Here is a 25954-nt window from a genome sequence, read left to right on the forward strand (position 1 = left end):
GCTGTCCCTGACGCTCTACTTAAAGGGATGGCAATATCCGTTTCTGCCGTTCATACTTACAGTTGAACTGTCTCTCTACTCTAAAGCCCGGGACACACCAGCGCGCCGCAGACAGTCCCTGCTAATATGCCACGTTGTGGCAACGTTGTGCGTTAGCTGGGGTGCCACACCAGACCGGAACTATATTTTACAAAACGAACACATTTGTCTTGATAAAACAGCTGTAATTGAGTGCCTGACACGCCAGTCAAGCGCAATCTTGAGAAGGTGTGCATTTCAGTAAGGATTTCAATTGACATGCAGTATGAAACTGAAAGGAGGTTGCATCACTATGATGCATAACATTGCATGTATTGTATTTTCAAGTGTGTGCATTCATCCTGTTGTCATTTTGTTTTGAAAGCAGAAGAATCATTCAACAGGTTGCTGAGACAAATGTAAACCAGTAAAACATATGAAGAGAAACAAACCTTGAATATAAGTTCAGTTGTTTAAACATTTGACAAACTATGGTGAGGGGGTAAGAAAACACACAAATCCAGCAGCTCCTGTATTTCAATACACCAGAACCCAATATTATTGGCGAGTCGGGTAGTCCATCATCACAGTTCGAGGGCAGGCATCATTTCAGTAATTTCATCCCGTTGCATTCACATCCGTGCCTTGAATGAGATTGAATGTGATCTTTGCTCTCAAGTATGTTCCCAAGTTTTACACTTTCGTGCTTTGCATGAATGGGAATGGAACCGTGTGTGTTGAATGAGGCTCCTTGTGAGCACTGATCTTTGTCCGGTGGAGTTCCTTTTTGTGTTGCTGTAATTGTGTCATTTCTCGATGAGAAAGATTAGGCAACATTTAGTCACTTCTAGCCATGATGCTCAATTTATTTACGAATGTACCCTAGTTACTAGGGACCGTTTACGTTGGAGAACAAGATCTATTGTATGCCTGTGTATTTGGGGAAGTCAAATCTGAAATAATGATGAAATTGCGTGTATCCAAAGTTAAAACTCGTGATTTGTCGCGCTCTGGTGTGTAAAAGATGCAAAAGCTTACAGCACCTGGTATTCCCAGGCGGTCTCCCATCCAAGTACTGACCAGGCCCGAGCCTGCTTAGCTTCCGAGATCGGACGAGATCGGGCGTATTCAGGCTAGTATGGCCGTAAGCCAGGGAGGCTGTCCCTGACGCTCTACTTAAAGGGATGGCAATATCCGTTTCTGCCGTTCATACTTACAGTTGAACTGTCTCTCTACTCTAAAGCCCGGGACACACCAGCGCGCCGCAGACAGTCCCTGCTAATATGCCACGTTGTGGCAACGTTGTGCGTTAGCTGGGGTGCCACACCAGACCGGAACTATATTTTACAAAACGAACACATTTGTCTTGATAAAACAGCTGTAATTGAGTGCCTGACACGCCAGTCAAGCGCAATCTTGAGAAGGTGTGCATTTCAGTAAGGATTTCAATTGACATGCAGTATGAAACTGAAAGGAGGTTGCATCACTATGATGCATAACATTGCATGTATTGTATTTTCAAGTGTGTGCATTCATCCTGTTGTCATTTTGTTTTGAAAGCAGAAGAATCATTCAACAGGTTGCTGAGACAAATGTAAACCAGTAAAACATATGAAGAGAAACAAACCTTGAATATAAGTTCAGTTGTTTAAACATTTGACAAACTATGGTGAGGGGGTAAGAAAACACACAAATCCAGCAGCTCCTGTATTTCAATACACCAGAACCCAATATTATTGGCGAGTCGGGTAGTCCATCATCACAGTTCGAGGGCAGGCATCATTTCAGTAATTTCACCCCGTTGCATTCACATCCGTGCCTTGAATGAGATTGAATGTGATCTTTGCTCTCAAGTATGTTCCCAAGTTTTACACTTTCGTGCTTTGCATGAATGGGAATGGAACCGTGTGTGTTGAATGAGGCTCCTTGTGAGCACTGAACTTTGTCCGGTGGAGTTCCTTTTTGTGTTGCTGTAATTGTGTCATTTCTCGATGAGATAGATTAGGCAACATTTAGTCACTTCTAGCCATGATGCTGAATTTATTTACGAATGTACCCTAGTTTCTAGGGACCGTTTACGTTGGAGAACAAGATCTATTGTATGCCTGTGTATTTGGGGAAGTAAAATCTGAAATAATGATGAAATTGCGTGTATCCAAAGTTAAAACTCGTGATTTGTCGCCCTCTGGTGTGTAAAAGATGCAAAAGCTTACAGCACCTGGTATTCCCAGGCGGTCTCCCATCCAAGTACTGACCAGGCCCGAGCCCGCTTGGCTTCCGAGATCTGATGAGATCGGGCGTATTCAGGCTAGTATGGCCGTAAGCCAGGGAGGCTGTCCCTGACGCTCTACTTAAAGGGAAGGCAATATCCGTTTCTGCCGTTCATACTTACAGTTGAACTGTCTCTCTACTCTAAAGCCCGGGACACACCAGCGCACCGCAGACAGTCCCTGCTAACATGCCACGTTGTGGCAACGTTGTGCGTTAGCTGGGGTGCCACACCAGACCGGAACTATATTTTACAAAACGAACACATTGTCTTGATAATACAGCTGTAATTGTGTGCCTGACACGCCAGTCAAGCGCAATCTTGAGAAGGTGTGCATTTCAGTAAGGATTTCAATTGACATGCAGTATGAAACTGAAAGGAGGTTGCATCACTATGATGCATAACATTGCATGTATTGTATTTTCAAGTGTGTGCATTCATCCTGTTGTCATTTTGTTTTGAAAGCAGAAGAATCATTCAACAGGTTGCTGAGACAAATGTAAACCAGTAAAACATATGAAGAGAAACAAACCTTGAATATAAGTTCAGTTGTTTAAACATTTGACAAACTATGGTGAGGGGGTAAGAAAACACACAAATCCAGCAGCTCCTGTATTTCAATACACCAGAACCCAATATTATTGGCGAGTCGGGTAGTCCATCATCACAGTTCGAGGGCAGGCATCATTTCAGTAATTTCATCCCGTTGCATTCACATCCGTGCCTTGAATGAGATTGAATGTGATCTTTGCTCTCAAGTATGTTCCCAAGTTTTACACTTTCGTGCTTTGCATGAATGGGAATGGAACCGTGTGTGTTGAATGAGGCTCCTTGTGAGCACTGAACTTTGTCCGGTGGAGTTCCTTTTTGTGTTGCTGTAATTGTGTCATTTCTCGATGAGAAAGATTAGGCAACATTTAGTCACTTCTAGCCATGATGCTCAATTTATTTACGAATGTACCCTAGTTACTAGGGACCGTTTACGTTGGAGAACAAGATCTATTGTATGCCTGTGTATTTGGGGAAGTCAAATCTGAAATAATGATGAAATTGCGTGTATCCAAAGTTAAAACTCGTGATTTGTCGCCCTCTGGCGTGTAAAAGATGCAAAAGCTTACAGCACCTGGTATTCCCAGGCGGTCTCCCATCCAAGTACTGACCAGGCCCGAGCCTGCTTAGCTTCCGAGATCGGACGAGATCGGGCGTATTCAGGCTAGTATGGCCGTAAGCCAGGGAGGCTGTCCCTGACGCTCTACTTAAAGGGAAGGCAATATCCGTTTCTGCCGTTCATACTTACAGTTGAACTGTCTCTCTACTCTAAAGCCCGGGACACACCAGTGCGCCGCAGACAGTCCCTGCTAACATGCCACGTTGTGGCAACATTGTGGCAACGTTGTGCGTTAGCTGGGGTGCCACACCAGACCGGAACTATATATTACAAAACGAACACATTGTCTTGATAAAACAGCTGTAATTTAGTGCCTGACACGCCAGTCAAGCGCAATCTTGAGAAGGTGTGCATTTCAGTAAGGATTTCAATTGACATGCAGTATGAAACTGAAAGGAGGTTGCATCACTATGATGCATAACATTGCATGTATTGTATTTTCAAGTGTGTGCATTCATCCTGTTGTCATTTTGTTTTGAAAGCAGAAGAATCATTCAACAGGTTGCTGAGACAAATGTAAACCAGTAAAACATATGAAGAGAAACAAACCTTGAATATAAGTTCAGTTGTTTAAACATTTGAGAAAGTATGGTGAGGGGGTAAGAAAACATACAAATCCAGCAGCTCCTGTATTTCAATACACCAGAACCCAATATTATTGGCTAGTCGGGTAGTCCATCATCACAGTTCGAGGGCAGGCATCATTTCAGTAATTTCATCCCGTTGCATTCACATCCGTGCCTTGAATGAGATTGAATGTGATCTTTGCTCTCAAGTATGTTCCCAAGTTTTACACTTTCGTGCTTTGCATGAATGGGAATGGAACCGTTTGTGTTGAATGAGGCTCCTTGTGAGCACTGAACTTTGTCCGGTGGAGTTCCTTTTTGTGTTGCTGTAATTGTGTCATTTCTCGATGAGATAGATTAGGCAACATTTAGTCACTTCTAGCCATGATGCTCAATTTATTTACGAATGTACCCTAGTTACTAGGGACCGTTTACGTTGGAGAACAAGATCTATTGTATGCCTGTGTATTTGGGGAAGTCAAATCTGAAATAATGATGAAATTGCGTGTATCCAAAGTTAAAACTCGTGATTTGTCGCCCTCTGGTGTGTAAAAGATGCAAAAGCTTACAGCACCTGGTATTCCCAGGCGGTCTCCCATCCAAGTACTGACCAGGCCCGAGCCTGCTTAGCTTCCGAGATCGGACGAGATCGGGCGTATTCAGGCTAGTATGGCCGTAAGCCAGGGAGGCTATCCCTGACGCTCTACTTAAAGGGAAGGCAATATCCGTTTCTGCCGCTCATACTTGCAGTTGAACTGTCTCTCTACTCTAAAGTCCGGGACACACCAGCGCGCCGCAGACAGTCCCTGCTAACACGAAACGTTGTGGCAACGTTGTGCGTTAGCTGGGGTGCCACACCAGACCGGAACTATATATTACAAAACGAACACATTGTCTTGATAAAACAGCTGTAATTGAGTGCCTGACACGCCAGTCAAGCGCAATCTTGAGAAGGTGTGCATTTCAGTAAGGATTTCAATTGACATGCAGTATGAAACTGAAAGGAGGTTGCATCACTATGATGCATAACATTGCATGTATTGTATTTTCAAGTGTGTGCATTCATCCTGTTGTCATTTTGTTTTGAAAGCAGAAGAATCATTCAACAGGTTGCTGAGACAAATGTAAACCAGTAAAACATATGAAGAGAAACAAACCTTGAATATAAGTTCAGTTGTTTAAACATTTGACAAACTATGGTGAGGGGGTAAGAAAACACACACATCCAGCAGCTCCTGTATTTCAATACACCAGAAGCCAATATTATTGGCGAGTCGGGTAGTCCATCATCACAGTTCGAGGGCAGGCATCATTTCAGTTATTTCATCCCGTTGCATTCACATCCGTGCCTTGAATGAGATTGAATGTGATCTTTGCTCTCAAGTATGTTCCCAAGTTTTACACTTTCGTGCTTTGCATGAATGGGAATGGAACCGTGTGTGTTGAATGAGGCTCCTTGTGAGCACTGAACTTTGTCCGGTGGAGTTCCTTTTTGTGTTGCTGTAATTGTGTCATTTCTCGATGAGATAGATTAGGCAACATTTAGTCACTTCTAGCCATGATGCTGAATTTATTTACGAATGTACCCTAGTTTCTAGGGACCGTTTACGTTGGAGAACAAGATCTATTGTATGCCTGTGTATTTGGGGAAGTCAAATCTGAAATAATGATGAAATTGCGTGTATCCAAAGTTAAAACTCGTGATTTGTCGCCCTCTGGTGTGTAAAAGATGAAAAAGCTTACAGCACCTGGTATTCCCAGGCGGTCTCCCATCCAAGTACTAACCAGGCCCGAGCCTGCTTAGCTTCCGAGATCGGACGAGATCGGGCGTATTCAGGCTAGTATGGCCGTAAGCCAGGGAGGCTGTCCTTGACCCTCTACTTAAAGGGAAGGCAATATCCGTTTCTGCCGCTCATACTTGCAGTTGAACTGTCTCTCTACTCTAAAGTCCGGGACACACCAGCACGCTGCAGACAGTCCCTGCTAACACGAAACGTTGTGGCAACGTTGTGCGTTAGCTGGGGTGCCACACCAGACCGGAACTATATTTTACAAAACGAACACATTGTCTTGATAATACAGCTGTAATTGAGTGCCTGACACGCCAGTCAAGCGCAATCTTGAGAAGGTGTGCATTTCAGTAAGGATTTCAATTGACATGCAGTATGAAACTGAAAGGAGGTTGCATCACTATGATGCATAACATTGCATGTATTGTATTTTCAAGTGTGTGCATTCATCCTGTTGTCATTTTGTTTTGAAAGCAGAAGAATCATTCAACAGGTTGCTGAGACAAATGTAAACCAGTAAAACATATGAAGAGAAACAAACCTTGAATATAAGTTCAGTTGTTTAAACATTTGACAAACTATGGTGAGGGGGTAAGAAAACACACAAATCCAGCAGCTCCTGTATTTCAATACACCAGAACCCAATATTATTGGCGAGTCGGGTAGTCCATCATCACAGTTCGAGAGCAGGCATCATTTCAGTAATTTCATCCCGTTGCATTCACATCCGTGCCTTGAATGAGATTGAATATGATCTTTGCTCTCAAGTATGTTCCCAAGTTTTACACTTTCGTGCTTTGCATGAATGGGAATGGAACCGTGTGTGTTGAATGAGGCTCCTTGTGAGCACTGAACTTTGTCCGGTGGAGTTCCTTTTTGTGTTGCTGTAATTGTGTCATTTCTCGATGAGAAAGATTAGGCAACATTTAGTCACTTCTAGCCATGATGCTCAATTTATTTACGAATGTACCCTAGTTACTAGGGACCGTTTACGTTGGAGAACAAGATCTATTGTATGCCTGTGTATTTGGGGAAGTCAAATCTGAAATAATGATGAAATTGCGTGTATCCAAAGTTAAAACTCGTGATTTGTCGCCCTCTGGTGTGTAAAAGATGCAAAATCTTACAGCACCTGGTATTCCCAGGCGGTCTCCCATCCAAGTACTGACCAGGCCCGAGCCTGCTTAGCTTCCGAGATCGGACGAGATCGGGCGTATTCAGGCTAGTATGGCCGTAAGCCAGGGATGCTGTCCTTGACCCTCTACTTAAAGGGAAGGCAATATCCGTTTCTGCCGCTCATACTTGCAGTTGAACTGTCTCTCTACTCTAAAGTCCGGGACACACCAGCACGCTGCAGACAGTCCCTGCTAACACGAAACGTTGTGGCAACGTTGTGCGTTAGCTGGGGTGCCACACCAGACCGGAACTATATATTACAAAACGAACACATTGTCTTGATAAAACAGCTGTAATTGAGTGCCTGACACGCCAGTCAAGCGCAATCTTGAGAAGGTGTGCATTTCAGTAAGGATTTCAATTGACATGCAGTATGAAACTGAAAGGAGGTTGCATCACTATGATGCATAACATTGCATGTATTGTATTTTCAAGTGTGTGCATTCATCCTGTTGTCATTTTGTTTTGAAAGCAGAAGAATCATTCAACAGGTTGCTGAGACAAATGTAAACCAGTAAAACATATGAAGAGAAACAAACCTTGAATATAAGTTCAGTTGTTTAAACATTTGACAAACTATGGTGAGGGGGTAAGAAAACACACAAATCCAGCAGCTCCTGTATTTCAATACACCAGAACCCAATATTATTGGCGAGTCGGGTAGTCCATCATCACAGTTCGAGGGCAGGCATCATTTCAGTAATTTCATCCCGTTGCATTCACATCCGTGCCTTGAATGAGATTGAATGTGATCTTTGCTCTCAAGTATGTTCCCAAGTTTTACACTTTCGTGCTTTGCATGAATGGGAATGGAATCGTGTGTGTTGAATGAGGCTCCTTGTGAGCAGTGAACTTTGTCCGGTGGAGTTCCTTTTTGTGTTGCTGTAATTGTGTCATTTCTCGATGAGAAAGATTAGGCAACATTTAGTCACTTCTAGCCATGATGCTCAATTTATTTACGAATGTACCCTAGTTACTAGGGACCGTTTACGTTGGAGAACAAGATCTATTGTATGCCTGTGTATTTGGGGAAGTCAAATCTGAAATAATGATGAAATTGCGTGTATCCAAAGTTAAAACTCGTGATTTGTCGCCCTCTGGTGTGTAAAAGATGCAAAATCTTACAGCACCTGGTATTCCCAGGCGGTCTCCCATCCAAGTACTGACCAGGCCCGAGCCTGCTTAGCTTCCGAGATCGGACGAGATCGGGCGTATTCAGGCTAGTATGGCCGTAAGCCAGGGAGGCTGTCCTTGACCCTCTACTTAAAGGGAAGGCAATATCCGTTTCTGCCGCTCATACTTGCAGTTGAACTGTCTCTCTACTCTAAAGTCCGGGACACACCAGCACGCTGCAGACAGTCCCTGCTAACACGAAACGTTGTGGCAACGTTGTGCGTTAGCTGGGGTGCCACACCAGACCGGAACTATATATTACAAAACGAACACATTGTCTTGATAAAACAGCTGTAATTGAGTGCCTGACACGCCAGTCAAGCGCAATCTTGAGAAGGTGTGCATTTCAGTAAGGATTTCAATTGACATGCAGTATGAAACTGAAAGGAGGTTGCATCACTATGATGCATAACATTGCATGTATTGTATTTTCAAGTGTGTGCATTCATCCTGTTGTCATTTTGTTTTGAAAGCAGAAGAATCATTCAACAGGTTGCTGAGACAAATGTAAACCAGTAAAACATATGAAGAGAAACAAACCTTGAATATAAGTTCAGTTGTTTAAACATTTGACAAACTATGGTGAGGGGGTAAGAAAACACACAAATCCAGCAGCTCCTGTATTTCAATACACCAGAACCCAATATTATTGGCGAGTCGGGTAGTCCATCATCACAGTTCGAGGGCAGGCATCATTTCAGTAATTTCATCCCGTTGCATTCACATCCGTGCCTTGAATGAGATTGAATGTGATCTTTGCTCTCAAGTATGTTCCCAAGTTTTACACTTTCGTGCTTTGCATGAATGGGAATGGAATCGTGTGTGTTGAATGAGGCTCCTTGTGAGCAGTGAACTTTGTCCGGTGGAGTTCCTTTTTGTGTTGCTGTAATTGTGTCATTTCTCGATGAGAAAGATTAGGCAACATTTAGTCACTTCTAGCCATGATGCTCAATTTATTTACGAATGTACCCTAGTTACTAGGGACCGTTTACGTTGGAGAACAAGATCTATTGTATGCCTGTGTATTTGGGGAAGTCAAATCTGAAATAATGATGAAATTGCGTGTATCCAAAGTTAAAAATCGTGATTTGTCGCCCTCTGGTGTGTAAAAGATGCAAAAGCTTACAGCACCTGGTATTCCCAGGCGGTCTCCCATCCAAGTACTGACCAGGCCCGAGCCTGCTTAGCTTCCGAGATCGGACGAGATCGGGCGTATTCAGGCTAGTAGGCCGTAAGCCAGGGAGGCTGTCCCTGACGCTCTACTTAAAGGGAAGGCAATATCCGTTTCTGCCGTTCATACTTACAGTTGAACTGTCTCTCTACTCTAAAGCCCGGGACACACCAGCGCGCCGCAGACAGTCCCTGCTAACACGCCACGTTGTGGCAACATTGTGGCAACGTTGTGCGTTAGCTGGGGTGCCACACCAGACCGGAACTATATATTACAAAACGAACACATTGTCTTGATAAAACAGCTGTAATTGAGTGCCTGACACGCCAGTCAAGCGCAATCTTGAGAAGGTGTGCATTTCAGTAAGGATTTCAATTGACATGCAGTATGAAACTGAAAGGAGGTTGCATCACTATGATGCATAACATTGCATGTATTGTATTTTCAAGTGTGTGCATTCATCCTGTTGTCATTTTGTTTTGAAAGCAGAAGAATCATTCAACAGGTTGCTGAGACAAATGTAAACCAGTAAAACATATGAAGAGAAACAAACCTTGAATATAAGTTCAGTTGTTTAAACATTTGACAAACTATGGTGAGGGGGTAAGAAAACACACAAATCCAGCAGCTCCTGTATTTCAATACACCAGAACCCAATATTATTGGCGAGTCGGGTAGTCCATCATCACAGTTCGAGGGCAGGCATCATTTCAGTAATTTCATCCCGTTGCATTCACATCCGTGGCTTGAATGAGATTGAATGTGATCTTTGCTCTCAAGTATGTTCCCAAGTTTTACACTTTCGTGCTTTGCATGAATGGGAATGGAACCGTGTGTGTTGAATGAGGCTCCTTGTGAGCACTGAACTTTGTCCGGTGGAGTTCCTTTTTGTGTTGCTGTAATTGTGTCATTTCTCGATGAGAAAGATTAGGCAACATTTAGTCACTTCTAGCCATGATGCTCAATTTATTTACGAATGTACCCTAGTTACTAGGGACCGTTTACGTTGGAGAACAAGATCTATTGTATGCCTGTGTATTTGGGGAAGTAAAATCTGAAATAATGATGAAATTGCGTGTATCCAAAGTTAAAACTCGTGATTTGTCGCCCTCTGGTGTGTAAAAGATGCAAAAGCTTACAGCACCTGGTATTCCCAGGCGGTCTCCCATCCAAGTACTGACCAGGCCCGAGCCTGCTTGGCTTCCGAGATCGGACGAGATCGGGCGTATTCAGGCTAGTATGGCCGTAAGCCAGGGAGGCTGTCCCTGACGCTCTACTTAAAGGGAAGGCAATATCCGTTTCTGCCGTTCATACTTACAGTTGAACTGTCTCTCTACTCTAAAGCCCGGGACACACCAGCGTGCCGCAGACAGTCCCTGCTAACACGCCACGTTGTGGCAACATTGTGGCAACGTTGTGCGTTAGCTGGGGTGCCACACCAGACCGGAACTATATTTTACAAAACGAACACATTGTCTTGATAAAACAGCTGTAATTGAGTGCCTGACACGCCAGTCAAGCGCAATCTTGAGAAGGTGTGCATTTCAGTAAGGATTTCAATTGACATGCAGTATGAAACTGAAAGGAGGTTGCATCACTATGATGCATAACATTGCATGTATTATATTTTCAAGTGTGTGCATTCATCCTGTTGTCATTTTGTTTTGAAAGCAGAAGAATCATTCAACAGGTTGCTGAGACAAATGTAAACCAGTAAAACATATGAAGAGAAACAAACCTTGAATATAAGTTCAGTTGTTTAAACATTTGACAAACTATGGTGAGGGGGTAAGAAAACACACAAATCCAGCAGCTCCTGTATTTCAATACACCAGAAGCCAATATTATTGGCGAGTCGGGTAGTCCATCATCACAGTTCGAGGGCAGGCATCATTTCAGTAATTTCATCCCGTTGCATTCACATCCGTGCCTTGATTGAGATTGAATGTGATCTTTGCTCTCAAGTATGTTCCCAAGTTTTACACTTTCGTGCTTTGCATGAATGGGAATGGAACCGTGTGTGTTGAATGAGGCTCCTTGTGAGCACTGAACTTTGTCCGGTGGAGTTCCTTTTTGTGTTGCTGTAATTGTGTCATTTCTCGATGAGACAGATTAGGCAACATTTAGTCACTTCTAGCCATGATGCTCAATTTATTTACGAATGTACCCTAGTTACTAGGGACCGTTTACGTTGGAGAACAAGATCTATTGTATGCCTGTGTATTTGGGGAAGTCAAATCTGAAATAATGATGAAATTGCGTGTATCCAAAGTTAAAACTCGTGATTTGTCGCCCTCTGGTGTGTAAAAGATGCAAAAGCTTACAGCACCTGGTATTCCCAGGCGGTCTCCCATCCAAGTACTAACCAGGCCCGAGCCTGCTTAGCTTCCGAGATCGGATGAGATCGGGCGTATTCAGGCTAGTATGGCCGTAAACCAGGGAGGCTGTCCTTGACCCTCTACTTAAAGGGAAGGCAATATCCGTTTCTGCCGCTCATACTTGCAGTTGAACTGTCTCTCTACTCTAAAGTCCGGGACACACCAGCACGCTGCAGACAGTCCCTGCTAACACGAAACGTTGTGGCAACGTTGTGCGTTAGCTGGGGTGCCACACCAGACCGGAACTATATTTTACAAAACGAACACATTGTCTTGATAATACAGCTGTAATTGAGTGCCTGACACGCCAGTCAAGCGCAATCTTGAGAAGGTGTGCATTTCAGTAAGGATTTCAATTGACATGCAGTATGAAACTGAAAGGAGGTTGCATCACTATGATGCATAACATTGCATGTATTGTATTTTCAAGTGTGTGCATTCATCCTGTTGTCATTTTGTTTTGAAAGCAGAAGAATCATTCAACAGGATGCTGAGACAAATGTAAACCAGTAAAACATATGAAGAGAAACAAACCTTGAATATAAGTTCAGTTGTTTAAACATTTGACAAACTATGGTGAGGGGGTAAGAAAACACACAAATCCAGCAGCTCCTGTATTTCAATACACCAGAACCCAATATTATTGGCGAGTTGGGTAGTCCATCATCACAGTTCGAGGGCAGGCATCATTTCAGTAATTTCATCCCGTTGCATTCACATCCGTGCCTTGAATGAGATTGAATGTGATCTTTGCTCTCAAGTATGTTCCCAAGTTTTACACTTTCGTGCTTTGCATGAATGGGAATGGAACCGTGTGTGGTGAATGAGGCTCCTTGTGAGCACTGAACTTTGTCCGGTGGAGTTCCTTTTTGTGTTGCTGTAATTGTGTCATTTCTCGATGAGAAAGATTAGGCAACATTTAGTCACTTCTAGCCATGATGCTCAATTTATTTACGAATGTACCCTAGTTACTAGGGACCGTTTACGTTGGAGAACAAGATCTATTGTATGCCTGTGTATTTGGGGAAGTCAAATCTGAAATAATGATGAAATTGCGTGTATCCAAAGTTAAAACTCGTGATTTGTCGCCCTCTGGTGTGTAAAAGATGCAAAAGCTTACAGCACCTGGTATTCCCAGGCGGTCTCCCATCCAAGTACTGACCAGGCCCGAGCCTGCTTAGCTTCCGAGATCGGACGAGATCGGGCGTATTCAGGCTAGTATGGCCGTAAGCCAGGGAGGCTGTCCCTGACGCTCTACTTAAAGGGAAGGCAATATCCGTTTCTGCCGCTCATACTTGCAGTTGAACTGTCTCTCTACTCTAAAGTCCGGGACACACCAGCGCGCCGCAGACAGTCCCTGCTAACACGAAACGTTGTGGCAACGTTGTGCGTTAGCTGGGGTGCCACACCAGACCGGAACTATATATTACAAAACGAACACATTGTCTTGATAAAACAGCTGTAATTGAGTGCCTGACACGCCAGTCAAGCGCAATCTTGAGAAGGTGTGCATTTCAGTAAGGATTTCAATTGACATGCAGTATGAAACTGAAAGGAGGTTGCATCACTATGATGCATAACATTGCATGTATTGTATTTTCAAGTGTGTGCATTCATCCTGTTGTCATTTTGTTTTGAAAGTAGAAGAATCATTTTTGCTGAGGTTGCTGAGACAAATGTAAACCAGTAAAACATATGAAGAGAAACAAACCTTGAATATAAGTTCAGTTGTTTAAACATTTGACAAACTATGGTGAGGGGGTAAGAAAACACACAAATCCAGCAGCTCCTGTATTTCAATACACCAGAACCCAATATTATTGGCGAGTCGGGTAGTCCATCATCACAGTTCGAGGGCAGGCATCATTTCAGTAATTTCATCCCGTTGCATTCACATCCGTGCCTTGAATGAGATTGAATGTGATCTTTGCTCTCAAGTATGTTCCCAAGTTTTACACTTTCGTGCTTTGCATGAATGGGAATGGAACCGTGTGTGTTGAATGAGGCTCCTTGTGAGCACTGATCTTTGTCCGGTGGAGTTCCTTTTTGTGTTGCTGTAATTGTGTCATTTCTCGATGAGAAAGATTAGGCAACATTTAGTCACTTCTAGCCATGATGCTCAATTTATTTACGAATGTACCCTAGTTACTAGGGACCGTTTACGTTGGAGAACAAGATCTATTGTATGCCTGTGTATTTGGGGAAGTCAAATCTGAAATAATGATGAAATTGCGTGTATCCAAAGTTAAAACTCGTGATTTGTCGCGCTCTGGTGTGTAAAAGATGCAAAAGCTTACAGCACCTGGTATTCCCAGGCGGTCTCCCATTCAAGTACTGACCAGGCCCGAGCCTGCTTAGCTTCCGAGATCGGGCGTATTCAGGCTAGTATGGCCGTAAGCCAGGGAGGCTGTCCCTGACGCTCTACTTAAAGGGAAGGCAATATCCGTTTCTGCCGCTCATACTTGCAAATGAACTGTCTCTCTACTCTAAAGTCCGGGACACACCAGCGCGCCGCAGACAGTCCCTGCTAACACGAAACTTTGTGGCAACGTTGTGGCAACGTTGTGCGTTAGCTGGGGTGCCACACCAGACCGGAACTATATTTTACAAAACGAACACATTGTCTTGATAAAACAGCTGTAATTGAGTGCCTGACACGCCAGTCAAGCGCAATCTTGAGAAGGTGTGCATTTCAGTAAGGATTTCAATTGACATGCAGTATGAAACTGAAAGGAGGTTGCATCACTATGATGCATAACATTGCATGTATTATATTTTCAAGTGTGTGCATTCATCCTGTTGTCATTTTGTTTTGAAAGCAGAAGAATCATTCAACAGGTTGCTGAGACAAATGTAAACCAGTAAAACATATGAAGAGAAACAAACCTTGAATATAAGTTCAGTTGTTTAAACATTTGACAAACTATGGTGAGGGGGTAAGAAAACACACAAATCCAGCAGCTCCTGTATTTCAATACACCAGAACCCAATATTATTGGCGAGTCTGGTAGTCCATCATCACAGTTCGAGGGCAGGCATCATTTCAGTAATTTCATCCCGTTGCATTCACATCCGTGCCTTGAATGAGATTGAATGTGATCTTTGCTCTCAAGTATGTTCCCAAGTTTTACACTTTCGTGCTTTGCATGAATGGGAATGGAACCGTGTGTGTTGAATGAGGCTCCTTGTGAGCAGTGAACTTTGTCCGGTGGAGTTCCTTTTTGTGTTGCTGTAATTGTGTCATTTCTCGATGAGAAAGATTAGGCAACATTTAGTCACTTCTAGCCATGATGCTCAATTTATTTACGAATGTACCCTAGTTACTAGGGACCGTTTACGTTGGAGAACAAGATCTATTGTATGACTGTGTATTCGGGGAAGTCAAATCTGAAATAATGATGAAATTGCGTGTATCCAAAGTTAAAACTCGTGATTTGTCGCCCTCTGGTGTGTAAAAGATGCAAAAGCTTACAGCACCTGGTATTCCCAGGCGGTCTCCCATCCAAGTACTGACCAGGCCCGAGCCTGCTTAGCTTCCGAGATCGGACGAGATCGGGCGTATTCAGGCTAGTATGGCCGTAAGCCAGGGAAGCTGTCCCTGACGCTCTACTTAAAGGGAAGGCAATATCCGTTTCTGCCGCTCATACTTGCAGTTGAACTGTCTCTCTACTCTAAAGTCCGGGACACACCAGCGCGCCGCAGACAGTCCCTGCTAACACGAAACGTTGTGGCAACGTTGTGCGTTAGCTGGGGTGCCACACCAGACCGGAACTATATATTACAAAACGAACACATTGTCTTGATAAAACAGCTGTAATTGAGTGCCTGACACGCCAGTCAAGCGCAATCTTGAGAAGGTGTGCATTTCAGTAAGGATTTCAATTGACATGCAGTATGAAACTGAAAGGAGGTTGCATCACTATGATGCATAACATTGCATGTATTGTATTTTCAAGTGTGTGCATTCATCCTGTTGTCATTTTGTTTTGAAAGCAGAAGAATCATTCAACAGGTTGCTGAGACAAATGTAAACCAGTAAAACATATGAAGAGAAACAAACCTTGAATATAAGTTCAGTTGTTTAAACATTTGACAAACTATGGTGAGGGGGTAAGAAAACACACAAATCCAGCAGCTCCTGTATTTCAATACACCAGAACCCAATATTATTGGCGAGTCGGGTAGTCCATCATCACAGTTCGAGGGCAGGCATCATTTCAGTAATTTCATCCCGTTGCATTCACATCCGTGCCTTGAATGAGATTGAATGTGATCTTTGCTCTCAAGTATGTTCCCAAGTTTTACACTTTCGTGCTTTGCATGAATGGGAATGGAACCGTGTGTGTTGAATGAGGCTCCTTGTGAGCACTGAACTTTGTCCGGTGGAGTTCCTTTTTGTGTTGCTGTAATTGTGTAATTTCTCGATGAGAAAGATTAGGCAACATTTAGTCACTTCTAGCCATGATGCTCAATTTATTTACGAATGTACCCTAGTTACTAGGGACCGTTTACGTTGGAGAACAAGATCTATTGTATGCCTGTGTATTCGGGGAAGTCAAATCTGAAATAATGATGAAATTGCGTGTATCCAAAGTTAAAACTCGTGATTTGTCGCCCTCTGGTGTGTAAAAGATGCAAAAGCTTACAGCACCTGGTATTCCCAGGCGGTCTCCCATCCAAGTACTGACCAGGCCCGAGCCTGCTTAGCTTCCGAGATCGGACGAGATCGGGCGTATTCAGGCTAGTATGGCCGTAAGCCAGGGAAGCTGTCCCTGACGCTCTACTTAAATGGAAGGCAATATCCGTTTCTGCCGCTCATACTTGCAGTTGAACTGTCTCTCTACTCTAAAGTCCGGGACACACCAGCGCGCCGCAGACAGTCCCTGCTAACACGAAACGTTGTGGCAACGTTGTGCGTTAGCTGGGGTGCCACACCAGACCGGAACTATATATTACAAAACGAACACATTGTCTTGATAAAACAGCTGTAATTGAGTGCCTGACACGCCAGTCAAGCGCAATCTTGAGAAGGTGTGCATTTCAGTAAGGATTTCAATTGACATGCAGTATGAAACTGAAAGGAGGTTGCATCACTATGATGCATAACATTGCATGTATTGTATTTTCAAGTGTGTGCATTCATCCTGTAGTCATTTTGTTTTGAAAGTAGAAGAATCATTTTTGCTGAGGTTGCTGAGACAAATGTAAACCAGTAAAACATATGAAGAGAAACAAACCTTGAATATAAGTTCAGTTGTTTAAACATTTGACAAACTATGGTGAGGGGGTAAGAAAACACACAAATCCAGCAGCTCCTGTATTTCAATACACCAGAACCCAATATTATTGGCGAGTCGGGTAGTCCATCATCACAGTTCGAGGGCAGGCATCATTTCAGTAATTTCATCCCGTTGCATTCACATCCGTGCCTTGAATGAGATTGAATGTGATCTTTGCTCTCAAGTATGTTCCCAAGTTTTACACTTTCGTGCTTTGCATGAATGGGAATGGAACCATGTGTGTTGAATGAGGCTCCTTGTGAGCACTGAACTTTGTCCGGTGGAGTTCCTTTTTGTGTTGCTGTAATTGTGTCATTTCTCGATGAGAAAGATTAGGCAACATTTAGTCACTTCTAGCCATGATGCTCAATTTATTTATGAATGTACCCTAGTTACTAGGGACCGTTTACGTTGGAGAACAAGATCTATTGTATGCCTGTGTATTTGGGGAAGTCAAATCTGAAATAATGATGAAATTGCGTGTATCCAAAGTTAAAACTCGTGATTTGTCGCCCTCTGGTGTGTAAAAGATGCAAAAGCTTACAGCACCTGGTATTCCCAGGCGGTCTCCCATCCAAGTACTGACCAGGCCCGAGCCTGCTTGGCTTCCGAGATCGGACGAGATCGGGCGTATTCAGGCTAGTATGGCCGTAAGCCAGGGAGGCTGTCCCTGACGCTCTACTTAAAGGGAAGGCAATATCCGTTTCTGCCGTTCATACTTACAGTTGAACTGTCTCTCTACTCTAAAGCCCGGGACACACCAGCGTGCCGCAGACAGTCCCTGCTAACACGCCACGTTGTGGCAACATTGTGGCAACGTTGTGCGTTAGCTGGGGTGCCACACCAGACCGGAACTATATTTTACAAAACGAACACATTGTCTTGATAAAACAGCTGTAATTGAGTGCCTGACACGCCAGTCAAGCGCAATCTTGAGAAGGTGTGCATTTCAGTAAGGATTTCAATTGACATGCAGTATGAAACTGAAAGGAGGTTGCATCACTATGATGCATAACATTGCATGTATTATATTTTCAAGTGTGTGCATTCATCCTGTTGTCATTTTGTTTTGAAAGCAGAAGAATCATTCAACAGGTTGCTGAGACAAATGTAAACCAGTAAAACATATGAAGAGAAACAAACCTTGAATATAAGTTCAGTTGTTTAAACATTTGACAAACTATGGTGAGGGGGTAAGAAAACACACAAATCCAGCAGCTCCTGTATTTCAATACACCAGAAGCCAATATTATTGGCGAGTCGGGTAGTCCATCATCACAGTTCGAGGGCAGGCATCATTTCAGTAATTTCATCCCGTTGCATTCACATCCGTGCCTTGATTGAGATTGAATGTGATCTTTGCTCTCAAGTATGTTCCCAAGTTTTACACTTTCGTGCTTTGCATGAATGGGAATGGAACCGTGTGTGTTGAATGAGGCTCCTTGTGAGCACTGAACTTTGTCCGGTGGAGTTCCTTTTTGTGTTGCTGTAATTGTGTCATTTCTCGATGAGACAGATTAGGCAACATTTAGTCACTTCTAGCCATGATGCTCAATTTATTTACGAATGTACCCTAGTTACTAGGGACCGTTTACGTTGGAGAACAAGATCTATTGTATGCCTGTGTATTTGGGGAAGTCAAATCTGAAATAATGATGAAATTGCGTGTATCCAAAGTTAAAACTCGTGATTTGTCGCCCTCTGGTGTGTAAAAGATGCAAAAGCTTACAGCACCTGGTATTCCCAGGCGGTCTCCCATCCAAGTACTAACCAGGCCCGAGCCTGCTTAGCTTCCGAGATCGGATGAGATCGGGCGTATTCAGGCTAGTATGGCCGTAAGCCAGGGAGGCTGTCCTTGACCCTCTACTTAAAGGGAAGGCAATATCCGTTTCTGCCGCTCATACTTGCAGTTGAACTGTCTCTCTACTCTAAAGTCCGGGACACACCAGCACGCTGCAGACAGTCCCTGCTAACACGAAACGTTGTGGCAACGTTGTGCGTTAGCTGGGGTGCCACACCAGACCGGAACTATATTTTACAAAACGAACACATTGTCTTGATAATACAGCTGTAATTGAGTGCCTGACACGCCAGTCAAGCGCAATCTTGAGAAGGTGTGCATTTCAGTAAGGATTTCAATTGACATGCAGTATGAAACTGAAAGGAGGTTGCATCACTATGATGCATAACATTGCATGTATTGTATTTTCAAGTGTGTGCATTCATCCTGTTGTCATTTTGTTTTGAAAGCAGAAGAATCATTCAACAGGTTGCTGAGACAAATGTAAACCAGTAAAACATATGAAGAGAAACAAACCTTGAATATAAGTTCAGTTGTTTAAACATTTGACAAACTATGGTGAGGGGGTAAGAAAACACACAAATCCAGCAGCTCCTGTATTTCAATACACCAGAACCCAATATTATTGGCGAGTCGGGTAGTCCATCATCACAGTTCGAGGGCAGGCATCATTTCAGTAATTTCATCCCGTTGCATTCACATCCGTGCCTTGAATGAGATTGAATGTGATCTTTGCTCTCAAGTATGTTCCCAAGTTTTACACTTTCGTGCTTTGCATGAATGGGAATGGAACCGTGTGTGGTGAATGAGGCTCCTTGTGAGCACTGAACTTTGTCCGGTGGAGTTCCTTTTTGTGTTGCTGTAATTGTGTCATTTCTCGATGAGAAAGATTAGGCAACATTTAGTCACTTCTAGCCATGATGCTCAATTTATTTACGAATGTACCCTAGTTACTAGGGACCGTTTACGTTGGAGAACAAGATCTATTGTATGCCTGTGTATTTGGGGAAGTCAAATCTGAAATAATGATGAAATTGCGTGTATCCAAAGTTAAAACTCGTGATTTGTCGCCCTCTGGTGTGTAAAAGATGCAAAAGCTTACAGCACCTGGTATTCCCAGGCGGTCTCCCATCCAAGTACTGACCAGGCCCGAGCCTGCTTAGCTTCCGAGATCGGACGAGATCGGGCGTATTCAGGCTAGTATGGCCGTAAGCCAGGGAGGCTGTCCCTGACGCTCTACTTAAAGGGAAGGCAATATCCGTTTCTGCCGCTCATACTTGCAGTTGAACTGTCTCTCTACTCTAAAGTTCGGGACACACCAGCGCGCCGCAGACAGTCCCTGCTAACACGAAACGTTGTGGCAACGTTGTGCGTTAGCTGGGGTGCCACACCAGACCGGAACTATATATTACAAAACGAACACATTGTCTTGATAAAACAGCTGTAATTGAGTGCCTGACACGCCAGTCAAGCGCAATCTTGAGAAGGTGTGCATTTCAGTAAGGATTTCAATTGACATGCAGTATGAAACTGAAAGGAGGTTGCATCACTATGATGCATAACATTGCATGTATTGTATTTTCAAGTGTGTGCATTCATCCTGTTGTCATTTTGTTTTGAAAGTAGAAGAATCATTTTTGCTGAGGTTGCTGAGACAAATGTAAACCAGTAAAACATATGAAGAGAAACAAACCTTGAATATAAGTTCAGTTGTTTAAACATTTGACAAACTATGGTGAGGGGGTAAGAAAACACACAAATCCAGCAGCTCCTGTATTTCAATACACCAGAACCCAATATTATTGGCGAGTCGGGTAGTCCATCATCACAGTTCGAGGGCAGGCATCATTTCAGTAATTTCATCCCGTTGCATTCACATCCGTGCCTTGAATGAGATTGAATGTGATCTTTGCTCTCAAGTATGTTCCCAAGTTTTACACTTTCGTGCTTTGCATGAATGGGAATGGAACCGTGTGTGTTGAATGAGGCTCCTTGTGAGCACTGATCTTTGTCCGGTGGAGTTCCTTTTTGTGTTGCTGTAATTGTGTCATTTCTCGATGAGAAAGATTAGGCAACATTTAGTCACTTCTAGCCATGATGCTCAATTTATTTACGAATGTACCCTAGTTACTAGGGACCGTTTACGTTGGAGAACAAGATCTATTGTATGCCTGTGTATTTGGGGAAGTCAAATCTGAAATAATGATGAAATTGCGTGTATCCAAAGTTAAAACTCGTGATTTGTCGCGCTCTGGTGTGTAAAAGATGCAAAAGCTTACAGCACCTGGTATTCCCAGGCGGTCTCCCATTCAAGTACTGACCAGGCCCGAGCCTGCTTAGCTTCCGAGATCGGGCGTATTCAGGCTAGTATGGCCGTAAGCCAGGGAGGCTGTCCCTGACGCTCTACTTAAAGGGAAGGCAATATCCGTTTCTGCCGCTCATACTTGCAAATGAACTGTATCTCTACTCTAAAGTCCGGGACACACCAGCGCGCCGCAGACAGTCCCTGCTAACACGAAACTTTGTGGCAACGTTGTGGCAACGTTGTGCGTTAGCTGGGGTGCCACACCAGACCGGAACTATATTTTACAAAACGAACACATTGTCTTGATAAAACAGCTGTAATTGAGTGCCTGACACGCCAGTCAAGCGCAATCTTGAGAAGGTGTGCATTTCAGTAAGGATTTCAATTGACATGCAGTATGAAACTGAAAGGAGGTTGCATCACTATGATGCATAACATTGCATGTATTATATTTTCAAGTGTGTGCATTCATCCTGTTGTCATTTTGTTTTGAAAGCAGAAGAATCATTCAACAGGTTGCTGAGACAAATGTAAACCAGTAAAACATATGAAGAGAAACAAACCTTGAATATAAGTTCAGTTGTTTAAACATTTGACAAACTATGGTGAGGGGGTAAGAAAACACACAAATCCAGCAGCTCCTGTATTTCAATACACCAGAACCCAATATTATTGGCGAGTCTGGTAGTCCATCATCACAGTTCGAGGGCAGGCATCATTTCAGTAATTTCATCCCGTTGCATTCACATCCGTGCCTTGAATGAGATTGAATGTGATCTTTGCTCTCAAGTATGTTCCCAAGTTTTACACTTTCGTGCTTTGCATGAATGGGAATGGAACCGTGTGTGTTGAATGAGGCTCCTTGTGAGCACTGAACTTTGTCCGGTGGAGTTCCTTTTTGTGTTGCTGTAATTGTGTAATTTCTCGATGAGAAAGATTAGGCAACATTTAGTCACTTCTAGCCATGATGCTCAATTTATTTACGAATGTACCCTAGTTACTAGGGACCGTTTACGTTGGAGAACAAGATCTATTGTATGCCTGTGTATTCGGGGAAGTCAAATCTGAAATAATGATGAAATTGCGTGTATCCAAAGTTAAAACTCGTGATTTGTCGCCCTCTGGTGTGTAAAAGATGCAAAAGCTTACAGCACCTGGTATTCCCAGGCGGTCTCCCATCCAAGTACTGACCAGGCCCGAGCCTGCTTAGCTTCCGAGATCGGACGAGATCGGGCGTATTCAGGCTAGTATGGCCGTAAGCCAGGGAAGCTGTCCCTGACGCTCTACTTAAAGGGAAGGCAATATCCGTTTCTGCCGCTCATACTTGCAGTTGAACTGTCTCTCTACTCTAAAGTCCGGGACACACCAGCGCGCCGCAGACAGTCCCTGCTAACACGAAACGTTGTGGCAACGTTGTGCGTTAGCTGGGGTGCCACACCAGACCGGAACTATATATTACAAAACGAACACATTGTCTTGATAAAACAGCTGTAATTGAGTGCCTGACACGCCAGTCAAGCGCAATCTTGAGAAGGTGTGCATTTCAGTAAGGATTTCAATTGACATGCAGTATGAAACTGAAAGGAGGTTGCATCACTATGATGCATAACATTGCATGTATTGTATTTTCAAGTGTGTGCATTCATCCTGTTGTCATTTTGTTTTGAAAGCAGAAGAATCATTCAACAGGTTGCTGAGACAAATGTAAACCAGTAAAACATATGAAGAGAAACAAACCTTGAATATAAGTTCAGTTGTTTAAACATTTGACAAACTATGGTGAGGGGGTAAGAAAACACACAAATCCAGCAGCTCCTGTATTTCAATACACCAGAACCCAATATTATTGGCGAGTCGGGTAGTCCATCATCACAGTTCGAGGGCAGGCATCATTTCAGTAATTTCATCCCGTTGCATTCACATCCGTGCCTTGAATGAGATTGAATGTGATCTTTGCTCTCAAGTATGTTCCCAAGTTTTACACTTTCGTGCTTTGCATGAATGGGAATGGAACCGTGTGTGTTGAATGAGGCTCCTTGTGAGCACTGAACTTTGTCCGGTGGAGTTCCTTTTTGTGTTGCTGTAATTGTGTAATTTCTCGATGAGAAAGATTAGGCAACATTTAGTCACTTCTAGCCATGATGCTCAATTTATTTACGAATGTACCCTAGTTACTAGGGACCGTTTACGTTGGAGAACAAGATCTATTGTATGCCTGTGTATTCGGGGAAGTCAAATCTGAAATAATGATGAAATTGCGTGTATCCAAAGTTAAAACTCGTGATTTGTCGCCCTCTGGTGTGTAAAAGATGCAAAAGCTTACAGCACCTGGTATTCCCAGGCGGTCTCCCATCCAAGTACTGACCAGGCCCGAGCCTGCTTAGCTTCCGAGATCGGACGAGATCGGGCGTATTCAGGCTAGTATGGCCGTAAGCCAGGGAAGCTGTCCCTGACGCTCTACTTAAATGGAAGGCAATATCCGTTTCTGCCGCTCATACTTGCAGTTGAACTGTCTCTCTACTCTAAAGTCCGGGACACACCAGCGCGCCGCAGACAGTCCCTGCTAACACGAAACGTTGTGGCAACGTTGTGCGTTAGCTGGGGTGCCACACCAGACCGGAACTATATATTACAAAACGAACACATTGTCTTGATAAAACAGCTGTAATTGAGTGCCTGACACGCCAGTCAAGCGCAATCTTGAGAAGGTGTGCATTTCAGTAAGGATTTCAATTGACATGCAGTATGAAACTGAAAGGAGGTTGCATCACTATGATGCATAACATTGCATGTATTGTATTTTCAAGTGTGTGCATTCATCCTGTTGTCATTTTGTTTTGAAAGTAGAAGAATCATTTTTGCTGAGGTTGCTGAGACAAATGTAAACCAGTAAAACATATGAAGAGAAACAAACCTTGAATATAAGTTCAGTTGTTTAAACATTTGACAAACTATGGTGAGGGGGTAAGAAAACACACAAATCCAGCAGCTCCTGTATTTCAATACACCAGAACCCAATATTATTGGCGAGTCGGGTAGTCCATCATCACAGTTCGAGGGCAGGCATCATTTCAGTAATTTCATCCCGTTGCATTCACATCCGTGCCTTGAATGAGATTGAATGTGATCTTTGCTCTCAAGTATGTTCCCAAGTTTTACACTTTCGTGCTTTGCATGAATGGGAATGGAACCATGTGTGTTGAATGAGGCTCCTTGTGAGCACTGAACTTTGTCCGGTGGAGTTCCTTTTTGTGTTGCTGTAATTGTGTCATTTCTCGATGAGAAAGATTAGGCAACATTTAGTCACTTCTAGCCATGATGCTCAATTTATTTATGAATGTACCCTAGTTACTAGGGACCGTTTACGTTGGAGAACAAGATCTATTGTATGCCTGTGTATTTGGGGAAGTCAAATCTGAAATAATGATGAAATTGCGTGTATCCAAAGTTAAAACTCGTGATTTGTCGCCCTCTGGTGTGTAAAAGATGCAAAAGCTTACAGCACCTCGTATTCCCAGTCGGTCTCCCATCCAAGTACTGACCAGGCCCAAGCCTGCTTAGCTTCCGAGATCGGACGAGATCGGGCGTATTCAGGCTAGTATGGCCGTAAGCCAGGGAGGCTGTCCCTGACGCTCTACTTAAAGGGAAGGCAATATCCGTTTCTGCCGTTCATACTTACAGTTGAACTGTCTCTCTACTCTAAAGCCCGGGACACACCAGCGCACCGCAGACAGTCCCTGCTAACACGCCACGTTGTGGCAACATTGTGGCAACGTTGTGCGTTAGCTGGGGTGCCACACCAGACCGGAACTATATATTACAAAACGAACACATTGTCTTGATAAAACAGCTGTAATTGAGTGCCTGACACGCCAGTCAAGCGCAATCTTGAGAAGGTGTGCATTTCAGTAAGGATTTCAATTGACATGCAGTATGAAACTGAAAGGAGGTTGCATCACTATGATGCATAACATTGCATGTATTGTATTTTCAAGTGTGTGCATTCATCCTGTTGTCATTTTGTTTTGAAAGTAGAAGAATCATTTTTGCTGAGGTTGCTGAGACAAATGTAAACCAGTAAAACATATGAAGAGAAACAAACCTTGAATATAAGTTCAGTTGTTTAAACATTTGACAAACTATGGTGAGGGGGTAAGAAAACACACAAATCCAGCAGCTCCTGTATTTCAATACACCAGAACCCAATATTATTGGCGAGTCGGGTAGTCCATCATCACAGTTCGAGGGCAGGCATCATTTCAGTAATTTCATCCCGTTGCATTCACATCCGTGCCTTGAATGAGATTGAATGTGATCTTTGCTCTCAAGTATGTTCCCAAGTTTTACACTTTCGTGCTTTGCATGAATGGGAATGGAACCGTGTGTGTTGAATGAAGCTCCTTGTGAGCACTGAACTTTGTCCGGTGGAGTTCCTTTTTGTGTTGCTGTAATTGTGTCATTTCTCGATGAGAAAGATTAGGCAACATTTAGTCACTTCTAGCCATGATGCTCAATTTATTTACGAATGTACCCTAGTTACTAGGGACCGTTTACGTTGGAGAACAAGATCTATTGTATGCCTGTGTATTTGGGGAAGTCAAATCTGAAATAATGATGAAATTGCGTGTATCCAAAGTTAAAACTTGTGATTTGTCGCCCTCTGGTGTGTAAAAGTTGCAAAAGCTTACAGCACCTGGTATTCCCAGGCGGTCTCCCATCCAAGTACTGACCAGGCCCGAGCCTGCTTAGCTTCCGAGATCGGACGAGATCGGGCGTATTCAGGCTAGTATGGCCGTAAGCCAGGTAGGCTGTCCCTGACGCTCTACTTAAAGGGAAGGCAATATCCGTTTCTGCCGTTCA

At 43.4% G+C, this 25954-nt stretch overlaps 20 non-coding genes and 2 pseudogenes across 20 annotated transcripts; all 22 read right to left on the reverse strand.

Moving 5' to 3' along the window:
• Positions 1–1049: 1049 nt before the first annotated feature.
• On the reverse strand, positions 1050–1168 carry LOC136758005 (5S ribosomal RNA). The gene has a single exon (XR_010819813.1). It is a non-coding gene; the product is annotated as a 5S ribosomal RNA (ribosomal RNA).
• Positions 1169–2224: 1056 nt separating this feature from the next.
• Positions 2225–2343, reverse strand: LOC136756340 (5S ribosomal RNA). The gene has a single exon (XR_010818430.1). It is a non-coding gene; the product is annotated as a 5S ribosomal RNA (ribosomal RNA).
• Positions 2344–3398: 1055 nt separating this feature from the next.
• LOC136758006 (5S ribosomal RNA) lies at positions 3399–3517 on the reverse strand. The gene has a single exon (XR_010819814.1). It is a non-coding gene; the product is annotated as a 5S ribosomal RNA (ribosomal RNA).
• Positions 3518–4583: 1066 nt separating this feature from the next.
• Positions 4584–4702, reverse strand: LOC136758007 (5S ribosomal RNA). Its single transcript, XR_010819815.1, has one exon. It is a non-coding gene; the product is annotated as a 5S ribosomal RNA (ribosomal RNA).
• Positions 4703–5757: 1055 nt separating this feature from the next.
• Positions 5758–5876, reverse strand: LOC136757734 (5S ribosomal RNA). The gene has a single exon (XR_010819592.1). It is a non-coding gene; the product is annotated as a 5S ribosomal RNA (ribosomal RNA).
• Positions 5877–6931: 1055 nt separating this feature from the next.
• LOC136756531 (5S ribosomal RNA) lies at positions 6932–7050 on the reverse strand. Its single transcript, XR_010818609.1, has one exon. It is a non-coding gene; the product is annotated as a 5S ribosomal RNA (ribosomal RNA).
• A 1055-nt stretch (positions 7051–8105) lies between these two features.
• On the reverse strand, positions 8106–8224 carry LOC136756532 (5S ribosomal RNA). Its single transcript, XR_010818610.1, has one exon. It is a non-coding gene; the product is annotated as a 5S ribosomal RNA (ribosomal RNA).
• Positions 8225–9279: 1055 nt separating this feature from the next.
• Positions 9280–9397, reverse strand: LOC136757277 (5S ribosomal RNA). Its single transcript, XR_010819312.1, has one exon. It is a non-coding gene; the product is annotated as a 5S ribosomal RNA (ribosomal RNA).
• Positions 9398–10463: 1066 nt separating this feature from the next.
• On the reverse strand, positions 10464–10582 carry LOC136756175 (5S ribosomal RNA). The gene has a single exon (XR_010818276.1). It is a non-coding gene; the product is annotated as a 5S ribosomal RNA (ribosomal RNA).
• Positions 10583–11648: 1066 nt separating this feature from the next.
• LOC136757856 (5S ribosomal RNA) lies at positions 11649–11767 on the reverse strand. The gene has a single exon (XR_010819672.1). It is a non-coding gene; the product is annotated as a 5S ribosomal RNA (ribosomal RNA).
• A 1055-nt stretch (positions 11768–12822) lies between these two features.
• Positions 12823–12941, reverse strand: LOC136758009 (5S ribosomal RNA). The gene has a single exon (XR_010819817.1). It is a non-coding gene; the product is annotated as a 5S ribosomal RNA (ribosomal RNA).
• A 1058-nt stretch (positions 12942–13999) lies between these two features.
• LOC136757657 (uncharacterized) lies at positions 14000–14108 on the reverse strand (annotated as a pseudogene).
• A 1066-nt stretch (positions 14109–15174) lies between these two features.
• LOC136758010 (5S ribosomal RNA) lies at positions 15175–15293 on the reverse strand. Its single transcript, XR_010819818.1, has one exon. It is a non-coding gene; the product is annotated as a 5S ribosomal RNA (ribosomal RNA).
• A 1055-nt stretch (positions 15294–16348) lies between these two features.
• Positions 16349–16467, reverse strand: LOC136758012 (5S ribosomal RNA). The gene has a single exon (XR_010819819.1). It is a non-coding gene; the product is annotated as a 5S ribosomal RNA (ribosomal RNA).
• Positions 16468–17525: 1058 nt separating this feature from the next.
• LOC136756176 (5S ribosomal RNA) lies at positions 17526–17644 on the reverse strand. Its single transcript, XR_010818277.1, has one exon. It is a non-coding gene; the product is annotated as a 5S ribosomal RNA (ribosomal RNA).
• A 1066-nt stretch (positions 17645–18710) lies between these two features.
• Positions 18711–18829, reverse strand: LOC136755973 (5S ribosomal RNA). The gene has a single exon (XR_010818080.1). It is a non-coding gene; the product is annotated as a 5S ribosomal RNA (ribosomal RNA).
• Positions 18830–19884: 1055 nt separating this feature from the next.
• Positions 19885–20003, reverse strand: LOC136758013 (5S ribosomal RNA). The gene has a single exon (XR_010819820.1). It is a non-coding gene; the product is annotated as a 5S ribosomal RNA (ribosomal RNA).
• Positions 20004–21061: 1058 nt separating this feature from the next.
• Positions 21062–21170, reverse strand: LOC136757659 (uncharacterized; annotated as a pseudogene).
• Positions 21171–22236: 1066 nt separating this feature from the next.
• Positions 22237–22355, reverse strand: LOC136758014 (5S ribosomal RNA). Its single transcript, XR_010819821.1, has one exon. It is a non-coding gene; the product is annotated as a 5S ribosomal RNA (ribosomal RNA).
• A 1055-nt stretch (positions 22356–23410) lies between these two features.
• LOC136758015 (5S ribosomal RNA) lies at positions 23411–23529 on the reverse strand. The gene has a single exon (XR_010819822.1). It is a non-coding gene; the product is annotated as a 5S ribosomal RNA (ribosomal RNA).
• A 1058-nt stretch (positions 23530–24587) lies between these two features.
• LOC136757042 (5S ribosomal RNA) lies at positions 24588–24706 on the reverse strand. The gene has a single exon (XR_010819090.1). It is a non-coding gene; the product is annotated as a 5S ribosomal RNA (ribosomal RNA).
• Positions 24707–25775: 1069 nt separating this feature from the next.
• LOC136758016 (5S ribosomal RNA) lies at positions 25776–25894 on the reverse strand. The gene has a single exon (XR_010819823.1). It is a non-coding gene; the product is annotated as a 5S ribosomal RNA (ribosomal RNA).
• Between the last annotated feature and the right edge of the window lie 60 nt (positions 25895–25954).

This window comes from Amia ocellicauda, chromosome 8 (genome assembly GCF_036373705.1).
Source record: "Amia ocellicauda isolate fAmiCal2 chromosome 8, fAmiCal2.hap1, whole genome shotgun sequence".
Classification (NCBI taxonomy): Eukaryota; Metazoa; Chordata; class Actinopteri; order Amiiformes; family Amiidae; genus Amia; species Amia ocellicauda.